The sequence below is a fragment of the Candoia aspera genome, chromosome 8, assembly GCF_035149785.1.
Source record: "Candoia aspera isolate rCanAsp1 chromosome 8, rCanAsp1.hap2, whole genome shotgun sequence".
NCBI classification, from domain to species: domain Eukaryota; kingdom Metazoa; phylum Chordata; class Lepidosauria; order Squamata; family Boidae; genus Candoia; species Candoia aspera.
The window spans coordinates 3,199,802-3,218,383 of NC_086160.1; the positions used below are offsets into that span (position 1 = coordinate 3,199,802).

General features: G+C 45.3%; 1 pseudogene; it reads right to left on the reverse strand.

The window, feature by feature from the left end:
- Nucleotides 1-3,756: 3,756 nt before the first annotated feature.
- Nucleotides 3,757-4,861, reverse strand: LOC134502237 (translation initiation factor eIF2B subunit alpha-like; annotated as a pseudogene).
- Nucleotides 4,862-18,582: the final 13,721 nt, after the last annotated feature.

Consider the following 18,582-nt stretch of genomic DNA (forward strand, 5'->3'; position numbering starts at 1 on the left):
CGCACGCGCCCCGGGCGGAGGCGGCGCAGGTGTCGACACCGCCCAACCTTCCCGGTCACGTGGAGAGAGGCGAGCGCCTTTTCCCTAGAGAGGCACTTCCGGGCCGGGTTAGAGCGGCCATTTTCGAATGCCCGGCAAAGTGAGAATCGGACGTTTTGCAGAGTTGGGGTGCGTCTCCTGCGCGCGTGTTGCATCGCGTGACATCCTAATAAATGCGCTTCCGAAGTCAGGTGGCGAGTTTGCAGAAGACCCGTCATAGCCTTCTGGCAGACAAGGAGCCTAAATTATGAATTGGGGGCTGAGTTGGGGGACTGCCCTGTGCTGCATTCTGCATAAAGCGCTAGAGCGGTGTTTCAAAACCATGGCAACTTTAAGATGCGTGGACTTCAACTCCCAGAATTCCCCAGCCAGCCTCCTGGGGAATTGGGCTGGCTGAGGTATTCTGAGAGTTGAAGTCCACACATCTTTTAAGTTGCAGAGGTTGAGAAATACTGCACTAGCGTATTATATTGTGGGTTTTTGAACTCACTATTTTATTATACGAGAGCCAGTTTGGTGTAGTGGTGAAGGCGCCAGGCTAGAAACCGGGTGAGTTCCTGTCCCGCCTTAGGCAGGAAGCCAGCTGGGGGACCTTGGGCCACTCTCAGTCCTAGGAAGGAGGCAAGGGCAAACTACTGAAAAACCTTGCCAAGAAAACTGCAGAGACTTTTCCAGGCAGTCTCCAAGAATCGGACAAGATTGAGGATCATTGAAAATATACAGTATCGAAAAATATACAGTATCATTCCTCCATTCTTTTATCTCTCTTTAATTTTTCTGATAGGCATGTAGGGTCTGTAACCTGTAATAAAGTAATTGATGGATTGATGTAATAGGTTAGTATTTCCCTTCCCCTCCCTTATTTTTTGGTTTGTGGAATGCTATGAGGTTCTGTTTTGCCCCTATGCAATTTAACATCTGCACTGACAACTAGCATGAGTCTCTTTGCAAACACATCTTCAGACTCTATTTCCCACCTAGCTTTAATTCCAAAAGAAGAACACAAAGGGAAGGGGGCGTAATGCAAAACAGAGCATCGGCCTCTGTTTACAGAAATGCCAATTCTTTCTTAGTTATTGGAGAGATGAGAAATATAATCAATCAGCAGGGAAGAGCTGCAGGTGCTTAATTAAGTGGGGGCAGCTCTTTGTGATTGAACAAGTCCGCAACATGCAGTATCCTCCAAATTCCCAGTGTGTCTACCACCTACCAAATGGTTCCCTATCTTAGGGTTAGATGAAACCACTTAGGGAACCCATCCATTGGCTCTGACTGCAAAGGGAATGCAACTCTAAGGTACTAAGCCCAGGGAAACTGATTTGGAATTCTGATTAACTCTGCAGCTTAATCCAGACCAGATGGAAATACTGCAGGTGGGAAATCGGCTGCACTGGCCAAAGGAATTCAGCAAATTGGGTGGCAAAGCACTCCCTCACTAACACATTGGTAGCCGATAGTTGCCCGAGAATGCCTTTAACCAACATCAATTGGCAGCTTGATTGATCACTGTTTAAAAAAAAAAGTGAAGCTCTATCGAGGGAAAATTAAATTTCCTTCAGTTTCTAGTTTTGCTTCATTTATTTTGTACTACTATAATGCCTTTGCCTGAGGCTGCTTTTAAAAACTGAGGAATTTCAACTGGCCTGAAATGTGGCTGTTTGGAAGCTCAGACATTCAAGAGTCAAGCTAAGCGTCTCTCAGTAAATCTGCCCCCTGGAATCACACTGAGTTTAGGGTTCTAAAATAAGCTATAACTTAGCTTCTTCCCCCCTTCAAAAAACCTCTACCCCCCCCCAAAAAAGAACAGAATTGTACAGGGCTCTGTATGTTGACAGGTCCTGCACTTAGCACTTTGTCCTAATTTGTGCGATCTCCAGATAAATTAGGTATTTTGAGCCCAGAGGATAATACTATACAGAATGAGATAGGGGTTCTCATTTTGCTCTGTTTTCAAGCTCAGTTCAGAGTGTGGATTTGTCACCGAAAGCCCTCTCAGGGCATCCTGTGCTGCTCCATTCACTAAAGTTCCTTCTGTGATTTTTCACTCCATTTGAGGAGTGACAGGTGATAAATAGGGAGCCCTGCTATAGCAGGACCCCCTATTACAGGATGCTTCCTTCAAGAAGATTTCCCTGGTGTCTGTGCTCATATGCTACGCCACAAGGTAAAGACAATGTTCAATAGTTTTTAGATGCAATTTGTGTCATCTCTATTCTCTATATCTCTTCTATAACTGTCTGGTTTGGTTCCGCAACCAAATACAGACTTCAACGGATAGTTAAGTCTGCAGAAAGAATAATTGCAATCCTCCTGCCTTCTATAAAAGGTAAAGGTAAAGGTTTCCCTTGACGTAAAGTCCAGTCGTGTCCGACTCTAGGGGGCGGTGCTCATCTCCGTTTCTAAGCCGTTAGAGCCGACGTTGTCCGCAGACACTTCCGGGTCATGTGGCCGGCATGACGACACGGAACGCCGTTACCTTCCCGCCGAAGTGGTACCTATTGATCTACTCACATTTGCATGTTTTCGAACTGCTAGGTGAGCAGGAGCTGGGACTAGCAACGGGAGCTCACCCCGTCGCGCAGATTCGAACCGCCGACCTTCCGATTGACAGCTCAGCAGTTTAACCCGCAGCGCCACCGCGTCCCGGTCCTGCCTTCTATAGAAGACCTGTATATTGCAGCGCCATCCTGATGGCAGAAGTTGAAACAGTTTATGTCCAGGATGCGAAGGGTCTGCAAATGTCTTCTCCGCCCCCCTTTTGACCCCTGCCTTCTATAGAAGACCTGTATATTGCAAGGGTCAAAAGGGGGGTGGAGAAGACATTTGCAGACCCTTCGCATCCTGGACATAAACTGTTTCAACTTCTGCCGTCAGGATGGCGCTACAGAGTACCGTATGTCAAAACTTCTAGACATTGAAACAGTTTTTCTCCTCCTGCCATTGCTCTGTTGAACTCCTAATTAATGTAGCCTGGTATAATGATTGACAATGCATGGTAAGACACGACTGCTAAGACGTGACCGGTAATGCTCCGTTAAATGTGAACATACGTTAGAGAACAGATGCAGCATCCTGTCCCTTAATTCTCCCTTTAAATATGAGTGCGTGTTAGTTAATAGCCGTAGTGTTATTTTCCTTCAATTTTTTTCTTTCTTGATGGTACAGTTTTAGTAAATAACATCATTGCTTTACTATTGTTTATTTTTGATGTTGTGTAGATATGTTGAGAGCCCTTCCACCAAAATCAAATTCCTTGTATGTCCAATCATACTTGGCCAATCAAGTATTCTATTTCTATTTCTACTAATGTTCATATTGGTCTTGTGTAGATTTTTGCAGCTTTTAGAAGGCCGTTTTGAATATTTTAAATTGGCACATTGTTGTACTTACGTACTGGGAATTATTACGAGGAGAAGTTAAAAGAGTAATTGATACAGCTTTCTTATATTCTCTTTGTGTATTCCAATGCTTGAAAGTTTTCTGAGACAAGCAGCCCTGAGCACTGAAATATCCTCAAGTATCCAGCAGGTGACATCAAACCAATGCATAGTTTATTATTTCTTTTCTTTCTTGGATTTAATTTATTCCCAGTAGCATACTGCCTAAACTGCAATAATTTTTTTATATAAATGATTTTTTTTTAAAAAAAACCTTTATGCAAAATAAAGTGGCATTGCCAGCAAGCCTCTGGCTTATTTTACTTTACTTGCATCAACCTCAGCACAGTTTACAGACAGAGTTTGACCAGTTCATCACTGACAGCCATAAAAAGCAGCAAGTTAAGAGATGGGGAAGTCTAATCAATCCAAGGGTGCTCAGCTGTTGGTTCAAGGGGAGCAGCCTTTCATAATTGAAAGTCTCAGCGACCACATTAGAAGGGCTCGTTTTGAGCTTTGGCACATTTGGCTTGTTGACGACCCCTCCATTTTTATGAGTGCTTCAGCTTCTCTCGTCACCAAATCCACCTTGTCCGTGATGTTTCCATCTAGAATATGGTGACAGGAATACGAAATTTAGTGAGAGCTTTGACCATCTTCTGCCCTGCTCAATCTAGCTGCAATTCAGTGACATACAGTAGATGCTAAAATGTTTCTTTGTTCCTGCAGCAGCTTCTAGCACTCTTAAGGGCCACTGTCGAGCAAGCGTGAATTAATATTCTCCCATCATTTTTCGCAAACGTGTGACCAAGTGTGACAACTTTCTTTCCTGAAAGAGAGATTTGATGGAGCTCACCACTTTCAGTTATGATTTCTTTACTTTTGGAATAGTCCAGGTTCTCCAAAGAAATGAAACTGATAAATTGTAAGAAGAGCCCTCTGCCAGAAGAGAGAGCCATCGAGGAGTCAATGCTAGAGACCCGTTTTTAAAGCCTGTTTTAGATTTACTCTCAACCCTCGATTGGTCTCACCTTAGTCGCTCTTCAGGAACTCCAATGAAAGGCAGCCACTGCAAAAGCAACATCTGGATCCTGTCTTAATCTGGATGTTAAAGCTCTGCTATGTTCATGGTAGAAAATGAGGTTGGCCAACTCTTCTCCAGCCCACTCCTGCCACCACTCTTATAAAACCTTTAGGCGCAGTGGCATGTATAGTTTATCTAGCAAGTTTAAAGTAGGAGTGTCCATGTGTGGACGTTTTTGGACTTGTCTGATAGGGCTACCTGATCTGGGCTGCAAACACCCAAATAACCACTAGATGGGAGCAAAGAATTAAGTTTCTTAAATCTCTTTGCTAAGATACAATCACCGGATTTTCGCAACCCAGCTCTGGTACACCTCTTGTCGAAAAATTATAAAATCTTCATTCCTTTTGTAAAAATCCATTACAGCTTAGATTTCAGTGCTGCTATGTCAGTTGTTGCCTGAATGACTTCTTTTTGTCAATTTTCTCTTTTAGTCTCTGCATAAGCACACACACTTCCCACTTGAGGGCTCCTTCTTCAATAGTCTGACCCTTTGAGCAGCTGTAAAGTACCTAATATTTTCAAATGCAGACCTGAGAAACAGCAAGAGAGTGAGACCCAAAATTTTGCCATAGGATACGGGAGGTCTTAGATCAGTCCTATCCTACTCCTCCACATACCAGATAAGTGTTTCTCAACCTTGGCAACTTTAAGGTGTGTGGATGTCAACTCCTGGCATGCTGGCTGGGGAATTTTCGGAGTTGATGTCCACACATCTTAAAGCAAGCTGGCTGGAGAATTCTGGGAATTGAAGTTCACACGTCTTGAAGTTGCCAAGGTTGACAAACATTGTACAAGACTAAAAATCTATCACTACTGCTTGTGTTCTATTGGCTGAAATATCTGAAGAGTTCAGATTAGGAGTGGCTACATTTGATGGGTTGGCATGTTGAACATTTCAATTCTGGCATTTATCAAGTTAATGATGCTATAGCATCAAGTTTTTTCCCCTATGTACATTATTTTGTGGACAAACCTCATCTGTCAATTTATGTATCTGTTCTATGGCATAAATTCACTCTGTGAAGTATATATTGTCACAAAGTCATTCAAGTTAAACTATGCTTACAAGTGGTTTTCTTCATGATAGCAAAAAGCTCAAACTACATAGACTAGAACAGGGTTTCTCAGCCAGGGTTCTGCAAGAGGTCACCAGGGGTTCCCTGGGAGATCATGATTTATTTAAAACAATATTTCAAATTCAGGCAACTTCACATGAAAGAGGTAAGTTTCATTCTTTAGTTTAAGAACACTGTTAATGCACGTATACAGGCTTACACACGAAATGAATGTAACCATTTTGTGACTTCTGGCCTGAATGTGCAGGGGTTCCCCAAGGCCTGAAAAATATTTCAAGGGCTCCTCCGGGGTCAAAAAGTTGAGAAATGCTGGCCTAGAAGAATGCAACAGATTTGACCAAATCCTGCATCCTAAGCTGCAGTGATTAAAATCAGAATAAATTTGCATTTCCCTAGAATATAGCCTGTGTTTCCGACCCTGCTCTTCCAGTATGACCGAGGCTTCAATTAAACTCTGGATCTGCTTTTCCCAAAGGCCATCACTGTATGCTTGGAAAATCAGAACATGTTCCAGGTCCCACTGGTGAAACAATGCCACCCTAGGAAGAATGCCTTCTCTGTCATGGCACCTGTCTTGTGGAACAGCCTCCCTCCTGAGATATGGACAGCACCAACCCAGCTAGCCGTCTGGAAGGCCATAATGACCTGGCTTTTCACCCAGGCATTTGGGCCAGGATGTTAATGGTGTATATGTGGGTGTGTTTGAATATGTTGGTAGGGAGACATTTTAGGGGCCTAAAGCTAGTTTTTCGTAATTGACTAAATTTGGATTTTGTCCTTTCGTAATTGACTAAATTTGGATTTTGACAGCTGTATAAATGTGTTAAATAAATAAATAATTAAAGAATGTTTATAAAAAATGGCAGAGAGAACATGGCCGTGGTGTCCTTAAATGACAGTAAGTTTTGCAGATGGTGCTCCAACCAACCGTCCAATCATACCATTTTGTGGGGAAGGTGTAGTGCAGGGTTGCCCAGAGTGGTCAGTATTGACCCCCAAGGGTCGATGGGACTATCCATTATTGTTGTTGTTGTTATTCATAGTATTATTGGTTGACATTGTTTATTAAATTATTTTCATATAGTAAATGTTTGGGGGTTGATGAACAATCTGAAATGTCATGAAGTGGACAAGCTGAAGAGTTTGGGGGCCCCTGGGGTAGTGCTTTTGAGGGTTAGAAAAAGACGTGGAGCAGCAATGGCAGGAGATCATGTTGGGGGCAAGTAAATAGTTAAATTGGTATTTAGTCTTTTGCTAGCTATTTGCACCTTGGTGCAATCCCCACCCCACTGCACCCCATCCTTGGTTTAGAGAGACCTGCATCACTGTCACAGGGCCGTTCCCCGTTTGATTCCAGCCACAAGCACGGGCATGTGCTGGTGCCTTCTTTCTTGTGCTGTGTCCCCACGATGTTGTCTTTATCTCACCTTAACCTAAGGCTGCCCATCCATAAAGCATAGAAGTCCTTTTCCATTTCCTCTTAAACAGTCAGCCAGCCATAGCAGATTTGCTGCTGGTACAATCTGACCCACTTCATCAACTGTTCTGTCATTGATATGGACAGATGACCATTGGTGCTAGGATTACCCAACTCCTATTAGCCAATCTAGGCTGCTGCAGGCAACCTCCTGCCCTCTAATCCCTAGGCACCGTCCTCCAGGGCTATCCTGCTTTAGGCACTGGGAGTGTCTGGATCAGCCAGAAAAACAGCTAGCCAGTGGTGGCAGTGGGAAGTTGTGCAATGAAGCAAGAGAGAAAGACATGCCTCTCTGTCTCTCTCTCTCTCTGCCACTTCATGGCACAACCATGTCTCTCAGCTGTTGTTCCCTTCATCTGTCACTTCTCTCAGGCCAGCAGCTGATGCCCAGGGTGAGAAAAGGGGCATAAAAGGGAGGCAAGTTTTGGTATACAATAAATCCCCAGATCTGGCCATCTGTCACAACGATCACCAGTGACAGCAGTAATGCTGAGAAGGTATGGAGAAGGTGGCCTGCCCTGCATGGGAAGAGAGGACAGTGTCTTCTGGCTGCAAGCCAGAAGAGAAGCAATTGAGATTTCAAGGGGGACAGCGACATCTGTGATGATGGTTAAGCTTTTTGCCCACAGATGGGAAGAAGGAACGCTAACTGAGGTGTGAGGAAGGACCGTGACTGAATGTAGTGAGATTCTGGAGCTTCTCCTGCTACAAGAGGCTGGCCTTTGCTTCTTCAATGTATATGCTTGTTACCTTTGATTAGGCCAATAAAAACACTTATCTAGTTGTGCATGAGATACTTTCTGTGATAACCGCTCCTCTCCACTCCTTTTTAACATCTACATGAAACCGCTGGGCAAGATAATCCATCATCATGAGACAAGGTATCATATGCCGATGATAGTTGTACATCTCCATCCCGGGAGAAGTAAGTGATGCTTTCCAGGTGCCCGGGGGCTGTTGGGGTCTGGATGGGGAACAACAGGCTTCAGCTGAACCCTGGTAAGACGGAGTGGCTGTGGGTTAACGGCCCCTCAGCTCCTAGGAATTTGCCATCTTTAGTTCTGGATGGGGTTGCACTGCCCCAAGCAGACTTGATGCATAACTTGGGGGTCCTCTTGGACTCACGGCTCCTGCTCAAAGAGCAGGTGGCAGTCGTGGCCAGAAGGGCCTTTGCACAACTTCGGGTTGTGCACCAGTTACACCCCTTCCTGGAGTGAGAGGCCCTTCGAACGGTCACTCACGCCCTGGTCATCTCCCATATAGACTACTGCAATGCGCTCTACATGGGGCTACCCTTGAAGAGTATCCGGAAGCTTCAGTTGGTTCAAAATGCGGCCGCGTGAACAGTGATGAGTGCTCCAAGGTCAGCACACGTAACACCTTACTGCGCAAGCTGCATTGGGTACCAGTTTGCTTCCGGGTCCAATTCAAGGTGTTGGTTACCACCTTTAAAGCCCTACATGGCATGGGACCAGGTTACCTACGGGACCATCTCACCCCCATTACATCAGCCCGTCCCACCCGATCGTGCAGAGAGGGCATGTTGCGGACCCCGTCTGTAAGAGAATTCCATCCGGCGGGGTCCAGGAGGCGGGCCTTCTCTGGAACATCCTTCCCCCAGAAGTGAGGTTAGCCCCCTCCCTCCTGGACTTCAGAAAACAGCTGAAGACCTGGTTTTGTCGCCTTGCCTGGAATAGGGAGGGGAAGAGCCATCCTTGGGGCTGGTTGATTCCCTAGTTCTGCGGGGACCGTTTTTATTCCCTTATGGCTTGAATTAGATCCGCCATGGCTTGGATTTTATTGCATGTTACGCCGACTGATTAATGGTTGTACTTATGATTTTACTGAAATTTTAATTGTTTTTATTGTGAACCGCCCAGGGTCCCCCATGTGCGGTGATAAAAATTTGATAAATAAATAAATAAATAAATATTGTATTTATGCTCAATATTATATTTGTATTTATATTTATTTATGTTTTTTAATGCTTTTATCTCTGTTGTAAACCTCCCAGAGTCCCCCTTTGGGGGTGGATGGCCGGTGGCAAAATTTAATAAATAAAAAATAAATTAAATAACTTTGCTAAACACTATGTCTCTCCAAGTAAAGACTGCTACTAGCAGAATTAAAAGTAGTGTTTTTATTTAGTGGAAGAAAACAACAACAAAATTACAATATAATATAAACAAATAGTCAATTTAACAAATGTTATCTAACCCCAGCACTGCCCTAATTTCAACTTTTATTAGGTACTGAAAGTAAAGCAATGATTCTTCTGACCTCGTGAGGTTCAAAAAGGCTGCTGAAACACTTTTTTCCCCAGCTTCTTTATAAACCTCAGGCGACCAGATGCCAAACATTCGAGGGGTAGTCAAGTTTGCAGAGCAGGTGCAAGATGGGAAAAGGTTCTGAAACATGAGATGGTCGTTCTGCCATGAGGGGCAACTAAGCAAGTCTGATTTCATCACTGAGTTGAGCACATAGGAACATGAATTTCAGTCAAATGATTCAAAGAACTAGGTCTTTCTCCAGGCATGGCCCAGAAGCTCACCAGGAGTTCGAACTGGTAACACTTCTAGAGACTCAGGTCATGTAATCATGGGTGGCAAAAGAAAGAGGTAAATTGGGAAGGTCCAGAACCACACAGGCCACAATAATTCAGACGTGAACAAAAAGATGGTCCTGCCAACAAAATGCTACAATAATCCAAACAGGATACCACCAAGGTAACAGCTTATTTCAACAATAAGAGATGGTTGGATTCTCCGGATGTTCAGAAGATAGATGTTACAGGTTAGACTTGATCAATTGGACTGCAGATTATATTTTCTCTCAACTGTTTTTGCTAACCTTAGTTTTATGTTTGGTATGCAGGCTCTGCTTCACCGGCCCGTCTCTTCTCTGTTGCTGTGTTGGAGTTTTTCAGAGTCAAAGTAGCTCTGACTGACCTGGGCTACGGCCCCTTTATTTTAATAGGGAACCCCAGGCTTCTGCCCCCAAAGATCAGCTACACAAAGAACAGAAAGAGGCACTTCTGTCTGTCTCATTGGTTTTCCATGCCAATATCCATGACATAACATACAATAATAATAACAATTATTATTACTGTGTATTTCATCACATTCTGTCCCATGACGACACTTGGGACTTGGTAAGTAGGCAGCCATAAAATGGAATAAGCTAACAAACAATGTGTCATCCCAACTTTAAATTTTCACCTTTATTGAAAAATATTCCCACCTAGCAAATTTGGAAGCAAAGTCAGTTTGGGAATAAGGATGTTGTTTAAAAAGTTGCCAGTGAGTTTGAATGGTTATGTACAAGGTTGGCGGTCCTGGAAACCAGGGGGTACCTATGCCTCATTCCTACTGTAAGCCTCCATCTTTCTTAAAAATATCGTCTTGTCCAGGCAACACACGAAAAAAACTCCCCCCCCCAAGGCTAGCAGAATGGAGCTCTGATTTTCCTAACCCCACTATGAATCCTGGCACAGAACCTGGTCTATTTTAAGCTTGACCTAAACCAGAGGAGATGCTTGCCAGCACTCCTCTGGCACCCCAGAAGTGTAGCCACGATGCCTCATTGCCAGGATCCTTGGTTGCCTGCTTTAGAAGAAAGAAGGACGCCAAACAGTGGGAAAGCAGCACCCCGAACCAGAAAGATCTCTCATACCTGCCTCTGCTTTTCATGGGGTCGCGGACACTTCCTTGAGCTCAGCTAAGAACTGTTCACATTGACTGCTAATGAGATCCATCTCCCAGTCGCCAACTCCCTCTCTTCAGTTACTCTGAGGTATTGGTAAGTTGATTTGTCAACAATGTACCATCACATTATTGAAAGCCATTGCCCAATATGGCATCTGTATTTGGATTTTCCTTGCTGTCCTAATAGTGGTGTCAAGGGGTCACTTTAAGTCCTTGGTTAAGAACTGTTTGAAGTTTCAATGGCACTGAACGAGTGGTACTTACAACCAGTTCTTGAAGTTCCAGCCATCCCAGCACCTGCGTGGTCACGTGACCACGATCTGGGCACTTGGCAACTGGCTGGCACTTATGACAATTACAGCATCTTGTGTCATGTGATCCCCATTTGTGACCTTCCCTGTCAGCTTCCCACAGGCAACACCCCATCACCCATGGCGACCTCCTGCGCACCCTCCCATGCCCAGCAGCAGCCACTCCCAACCTTGCCATGCTCGTGCCACACCAGCCACCCGCACACCCTCATGCACCCAGCAGCAACCAGTTACTTGCCTGCTGGCCTGCTGGCGAGCCACATGGGACTTGTGACTTCCTGTCAGCTTCCCCATTGACTTTGCTTGTTGGAAGCTGGCAGAAAGTTGCAAGGAGGTCCTCACCTGCAATCCTTGCCTAACAATGGCAATGGGGATTGCCGGGACTGCCATCGCTAAGCGATGTGGTCACATGATGTGCTTTGCGACCACATTGCCTAGCGACAGAAATTCTGGTCCCAATTATCATTGTAACCTGAGGACTACCTATAATTTCTTTTATTTAATTTTCCAGAAGAAATGACTCAGGATTGAACTACGTGGACACAACATGCAGCTTTCTTGGCGACAATCTTAAGTAGTTTGCAGGTGTCTTCTTCTGAACCATTTTTTCCTGTTTTTAAACTTCTTGGTGTCATGGAAAATCCAGAAGTGTAGACCACGATGCCTCATTGCCAGGATCCTTCGTTGCCTGCTTTAGAAGGAAGAAGGATGCCAAGCAGTGGGAAAGCAAAGATTTTTATAGGAGCTGAGGGCTCCCAGGCAGGAAATCCCAGGGATCTGATTGGCTGGCCAGTTTGGAGAGAGGTCCTTGTGAATTCTATCAGGCAAAGCAGCCTCTTGGGGGGGAGGGGAGCAGCAGAGCAGAGCGGAGGAAGTCCATTGTGAAGGAGAGGGCGTGTTGAGGTCACCAGGCTGATGGAGAACAGAAGCTTGGCATTTCTCTAGGTGGCAGTTTCCTTGCCAGGATTGCCCTTGGGCTGGGCTGAGAGCCAATGAGGAGGCTGGATGGGGTCTTCAGGCTGGATAGGGTTGCCGGGGGCTTTGTCTGGGAGCTGGGAGGGTCAGTTGGGGTCTGATGGGATTAGGCAAAGCGAGGAGCTGGGTTTGACTCTGTTGGAAGTCTTGGCAAATCCAGCATGCCTCATTAGCATGTGAATTAGTATGTAAACTGAGTTGTCCCACAATGCAACTCTGAGGAAGCTGTTTACTGCCACTCCCACTTCCTCGTACCCTCTTTCCCCTTCCTCCACCCAGGGAGAAGCAAGCATGCTGCTCTGCTCTCCATTCATCAGGGCCATGTGCTCGGGCCTTGATGAAGGATTCTGCCCCTTTCTTCCACACAGCTCTTGGCAGCTGTAGGGCTGAGAGTTTAGGGCAAACTACTGTATGTATTTAGAAAGAACAGAAGAACAAATGAACAACATCTTTTCCACCAAGATGGATGTAACAGAAGCAACAATAAAGTCAGTAAGGAATTCTTTTACTTATCTTAACCTAACCTGTCTAAGCGTGTGATTCTTTATGCTTGGGAGGGCTGAATGTCTAGGATCAATTACCTGTGTTTCTCTGGCATGCTCACTGAAACTATCTAAGATAATTTTCTTCTTCTGTGCCAGCTTCTCAGCTGTGTTATAAGCTCTGCTCCATTTCAGTGGTTCTAGCAGGCCACTGAATTGGCTTCAGACCCTGGTCACGTCTAAGGGACAGGGAGGGAAAGAGGGTGCAGCCTCCATTTATTTGGTACCTTTATTTTCTCCACCATTGACCACCTCAGGAACGCTCCCATCAAGTACTCTGCAGCCCTGATCTGGTTGGGCTTCTGACATCATCCAATGTCCAGCTGGATTCAGCCACCTTGCCACATCCTAGGTAAACTGCTCTTCTCTGATGCCACGGAGCCGGAAAGCCAGGTGTATAATTTTGAGAAGCTTGTGTGTTGGTCTGAAACCTGTCCTGATTTACTTGGAGGACTGTTGGAAAACTGCTCCCCTGTGGGATCTCAGACCTTCTGCCTTTGTCTCAGACTGACTTTTTAACTTGTCCAAGGAGTTAAAAAATGCCACGTAGATGTGAGCTACCTGCCAAGCATCATCCTATGACCAAATTAAGAGATCTGCTAAATGTCAAGCTATGTCACTCACAGAAGATGCTCCCTGGATGCTACTGTAAGAGAGCCATTCTCCCTTTCTCATTAATTTAAGGGGATATGACTGGCTTGAGAGAGAGCCCTAACCCTGAAAATGTACTCTGCCCAAAGGTATCCCTTTGACATACTACACTAGGTAGTCTTAATTTTTTTTTCCCTGCCGTTCAGTCATGAGATTGCCTGGACCAGTCCCTGCAGTTTTCTTGGCAAGGTTTTTCAGAAGTGGTTTGCCCTTGCCTCCTTCCTAGGGCTGAGAGAGAGTGACTGGCCCAAGGTCACCCAGCTGGCTTTTTGCCTAAGGCAGGACTACAGTTCACAGTCTCCTGGTTTCTAGCCTGGTGCCTTCACCACTACACCAAACTGGGTCTCAGTCTAAATTTAGGAGGGGCTAAAACCTAAGTGTAAAATGTGCATCTTCAGTTCCATCTTCATTTTTACATTATATCAACTACTGTATGCGCCCTCTATCAAACATAGGATTAGATATGATCCTATGATATTGCATACATGACCACACTGAGGTTATACAATTGACAGTGTCTGGGATACCATGCTGGAGATATGGGTGACTCTGCTTCTTATTATCACTGTAACCCCCTTGGTCGCTAGTCCAGGTCTTAAGCAGGCTTTATCCCATTGCTTAATGGCCAGATTGCCATGATTGCTGAAGGTTTAGCACACATTCTCCAGATACAGTAAGAAGATATTGTTCTGTTCTGTCCTCTACTCATGCCAGCTGTCACACTTTCATCACAGGTGCATGCCTGTAGAGGTAATTATTCCTTAAACAAGGTAGGACAAGTTTATTGAGTGTATTGAAGGCAAGGATGAAGAGATGGTGCTGAACTGAGAGTGATCAGGAAGTACATTTTATGGAGGGCCATGCTAGGCAAAGTGGAGGACAACTTCAGCTCACCAGAAGGTCTTTCCAGACCCAAGGGTTATACTGATCTGGGATGAGGATCTGTGTCCCCATGACACTCTTTACACCTGAGCCAACTGTGGTTCAGTTGCTACTCCAGAAGACATGCTATAAAAACGACATTACACTATTTGCTCTGGAATTGTGAAGTTCCCATTGATGGGAATTCTTTGGATCTCCCCCCTCCTTGAAGGAGTCAATGCACCATTCTTTTTTTTTTTTTGACATGTCCTGTTGAGTAGAAGAGTGGCTGTTTCACTCTATCCACCCAGTGGCCATTTTTCTCTGCAGATGTGGCAAGGTAAGAACAAGGACTACCAATTATTGCACACCTCTGTTGGCCTCTTGGAAGGAGCTCTGGTTTGCTCATGGAGAGCTCTTTGCATGACAAGCATCACAACATAAGGACATTCACTGGGTAGACCCAGAGGATTTTGGGGTTAAGCTGGTAGCTTTATGGAAGTGCTTCAGAGGGGCAGGAAGCAACGTCACATTCCATTTTCTTTCTCACTGGGAGATTTTTTTTAGCAATCTAAAAGAACTTGTTCCAGATTATTAGGTTGTTTGTCAAATATATTGTCAAAGCACAGGATTTAGAGTAATTGCTGTGTCAATCATGCAGCTTCCTGGGTGATTTTAGGACATAACTGGTTTTTCTTGTTTAAGATTTCTTTTCCCATTTTAGCTCAGCCCTCATAAAGGATGACCTTCCACCTTAGTGACAATGTTGATCTACCTGTAGGATAATACAGGTGGACTTTGATTGTTCACTGCTGGTCCTGATAAATCTCCTCCTGAATCTGATTTTAACTGCTAAAGCCTTCTGTAGTTGAAGGATCCCAAGAGGCTAAGGAAGATCTTTGCCATTTCTTTCCCTGAGATAAATAGAAGTGGGAAATCCTGGTTAGAGATCTCAGAAGAATCAGAATAATGTAGCCTATTGATTGTGGTGGAATGAGTAGAAGAATTAACCTTTTTAGGATCATTGGTCAATGGAGTCAATCAATGGAGAATGGAGCCAAGAAATTAAATGCCGAATCATGCTGGATTGCACAGCAATGATAAGTATGAATCAAATTTGGAAAAGCAAAGATGTCAGCTTGATGACTAAATGCAGAGTAGTCTGCACTATTGTGTTCCCCATAACTACATATGGCTGTGAAAGTTGGACGATGAAAAGGTTGGATAGAAGGAAAATTTATTCTTTTGAACTATGGTGTGGGAGGAGGCTCTTGTGCATCCCTTGGACTGCAAAGATAACAAATGAAGTGTTGAAGCACATAAAACTGGACATGTGACTAGAAGGAAAAATAACAAAACTTAGACTTAGTTACTTCGATCATGTCACGAGATCAACATCGTTGGAGAAAAACTTGCAAGGGTCAGTGGCAAAAGACGACGAGGATGCCAAAGAATGCACTGGTTGGATGTAATTGAAACAGATACAGGCCAAAATATAAAGCAGCTGAAAAAGCTGTACAAGATCAGAAATCATGGAGAGAGCTGTCTTACAGAATTGCTAAGGGTTGGATACGACTGAATGGATAATTCGATTCAATTGATTTTAAATGATTTAGAAATGCATTTGTTTTATTTCAGATACATAAGCAGAACACAGTGACCACAGACAGAAAACAGCAGACCTACAGAAAGCATTTTATCCTTCCCATGCTACTGCCAAATCTGTTCTCTCTTCTCACCCCACTGCCATTAATACATTCCAAATATGTGCAGTCTTAGCCCAACCTAAAAGTATGTGACAAAGTTTAAAGGAACGTGGTTGTGCCTGGAGTGCACAACCATCAGCTCCATTTTCCTATATTATTGGGAAAGCTGCTTATGAATTATCTGGTTATCTGTATTATTCATAAGTGTGTGAGTTTGTGATTTAAGAGGAATTTCCTAGTGTTTGGGTTCACACATCATGCTAAGTTATAATGTGATCATTTTGGCTTTGGTTTAGGGCTGGGGTTCTTAAACTGGGATCCCCTGGGGCATCACAGTTTTCAAAAAACCTGGTTGGCTTGTGCCCACAGCTGTCCTACGCTTTGCTAGCACAAGCCCCTGGCAGGCAGTTATGGTGCCACACAGGCTGAAAATTTCCTGATACAAAGCTTACAGCTGAATTATTAAGAGTGGTATGTATATTGATGTTTTTGCCGAAGCCTTACACCTGTGAAATAATTTGTTTGATTCATGGAAGTCACATAAACTGATTTATCATCTTAGGGAGTCGTAGAAGCACAGTGTTTGAGAAACCCTGACTGAGGGGATATGTTAGACTGAAGTTGGGGAGATGTGAAGAGAAGGTCCCTATTGAAAAGTGGCCATCACAGGAAAGCCTCAGAAAAGGGCAGGTACCGGTCCTTTGCTGTGTGAGGGTGGGAGAAAGAATCCCTAGATTAAACCCTGCATTATGCCTGCCAGTTGTCTTTGTTAATGGTTTTCCTACTAACAGATTAAGGTGCTATTGTATCTAATCATTTTGGCCGGGTGCAGAGGTTGAATTCAACTGCCCCCTTTTCGAATGTTAATTATTGCACCTGGGGGGAGGAACCTGCCCCGACTTGTTTCAGTTCCTCTTTCTCTCTGTGCAGGCATGTAGGAGAGCTAGGTTGCTCTCAATGAGAGCCACATCCTTTAAATATGTTTTGCTTTTGGTTTGCTTTCTGTAAATAAATTATTTTTATAGAAATGCCTGGTGTGTGTGACCTTTCTGATCTCTCCCGGGCTAAAGGCGTTCCCAGCTATCTGCCAACAGTCTTGACTCTTCCACTTGGTTAGAAGCTGTTCTTCATCCTGTTTAGGTAGCTATGACTGCGGTAAAAGAAGTTTTCTGTTCAAGGCGTGTCCTAGATTTCTTGTGAGTGCACCAAATTCCAGAGAGAATTAGTGCAGGAATCTGAGGCAGCCTAGGCAGTATGTGGTGTGTGAACTCAAGTTACTGTGGTTTATACACAGGCTTAGCATTGGGAATCTGGTTACCAGAGCTTTTTTAAAAAATATATTTTTTAAATTCCACCTTTGTTATTTTTATAAATAATTCAAGGCATGGAACATGCCCAATACTCCTTCCCCCTCCTATTTTCCCCACAACAACCCTGTGAGGTGGGCTGGGCTGAGAGAGGGACTGGCCCAAGGTCACCCAGCCGGCTTTCATGCCTAAGGCAGGACTAGAACTCTCAAACCACGCCTGATTGGCTCTTGGGCTGAGAGAGAGTGACTGGCCCAAGGTCACCCAGCCGGCTTTCATGCCTAAGGCAGGACTAGAACTCTCATACCACGCCTGATTGGCTCTTGGGCTGAGAGAGAGGGACTGGCCCAAGGTCACCCAGCCGGCTTTCATGCCTAAGGCAGGACTAGAACTCTCATACCACGCCTGATTGGCTCTTGGGCTGAGAGAGAGGGACTGGCCCAAGGTCACCCAGCCGGCTTTCATGCCTAAGGCAGGACTAGAACTCTCATACCACGCCTGATTGGCTCTTGGGCTGAGAGAGGGGGACTGGCCCAAGGTCACCCAGCCGGCTTTCATGCCTAAGGCAGGACTAGAACTCTCATACCACGCCTGATTGGCTCTTGGGCTGAGAGAGGGGGACTGGCCCAAGGTCACCCAGCCGGCTTTCGTGCCTAAGGTGGGACTGGACCTCACCGTCGTCTGGTTTCTAGCCCAGCACCTTAACCACTAAACAAAGGGTGATTAAAACAAGCCATGGCTTACTGCAGTGGGTGACCTAAACCAGCAGTGATTTAAAGCGGTAGATTTTTGTAACAGGGTTATATATTCCAATATTTCGGCTGCGGTTGCACAAAATGTTAAGCCAAAATCCCCTTTGAGCACGCCCACTGCCCTTTTCACCCCCATCACAAGCAGCTTTTGAGCCAGCCTTCATCACCCGAACCCGGAACAGCCACCCCTCTGGGTTCATGTGAATCAGGCTTCTTGGTGGGCCTTTTTGGCTTAGCAGGAGTACATCTGCGAACATTCTTAGGGAAAGAGGAACACAGAAAGATTTTCCCAAAAGGAATCGTTTGGAAAGCGTTCTTCCCCCCCCCCCCCCGCATCAACTAGCCTGTAGTCTCCATATTATGCTCCCCCTGCATTTTAAAATGTTCGTAATGGCTTGGTCACGGGTGAGATATTAATACCCTCCCCGTGAGAAGCAAATCAGGAGAGACGGGGCGGAATCAAAACCAGGAGTGGCGAGTCGCCGCTGGTGGCCGGTCCCTGCGACCGGACCTGGGCAGGGCCGGCGCTGTCCAGCCTGAGGTGAGGCTCTTCCCCGGGGCCAATGGACAGGCAGCCCAGCCGCCCCCCCCCCGGGGCGCCTTGGCAAGCGTGCGCGAGCGAGCGAGCGAGCGGAGGAGCGGGGCGGGAGGCGGAGCAGCAGCGGCGGGGACCGCGTGCGACACTGGCGAGCCACCGGGGGCGAGGGAGGCAGCCGC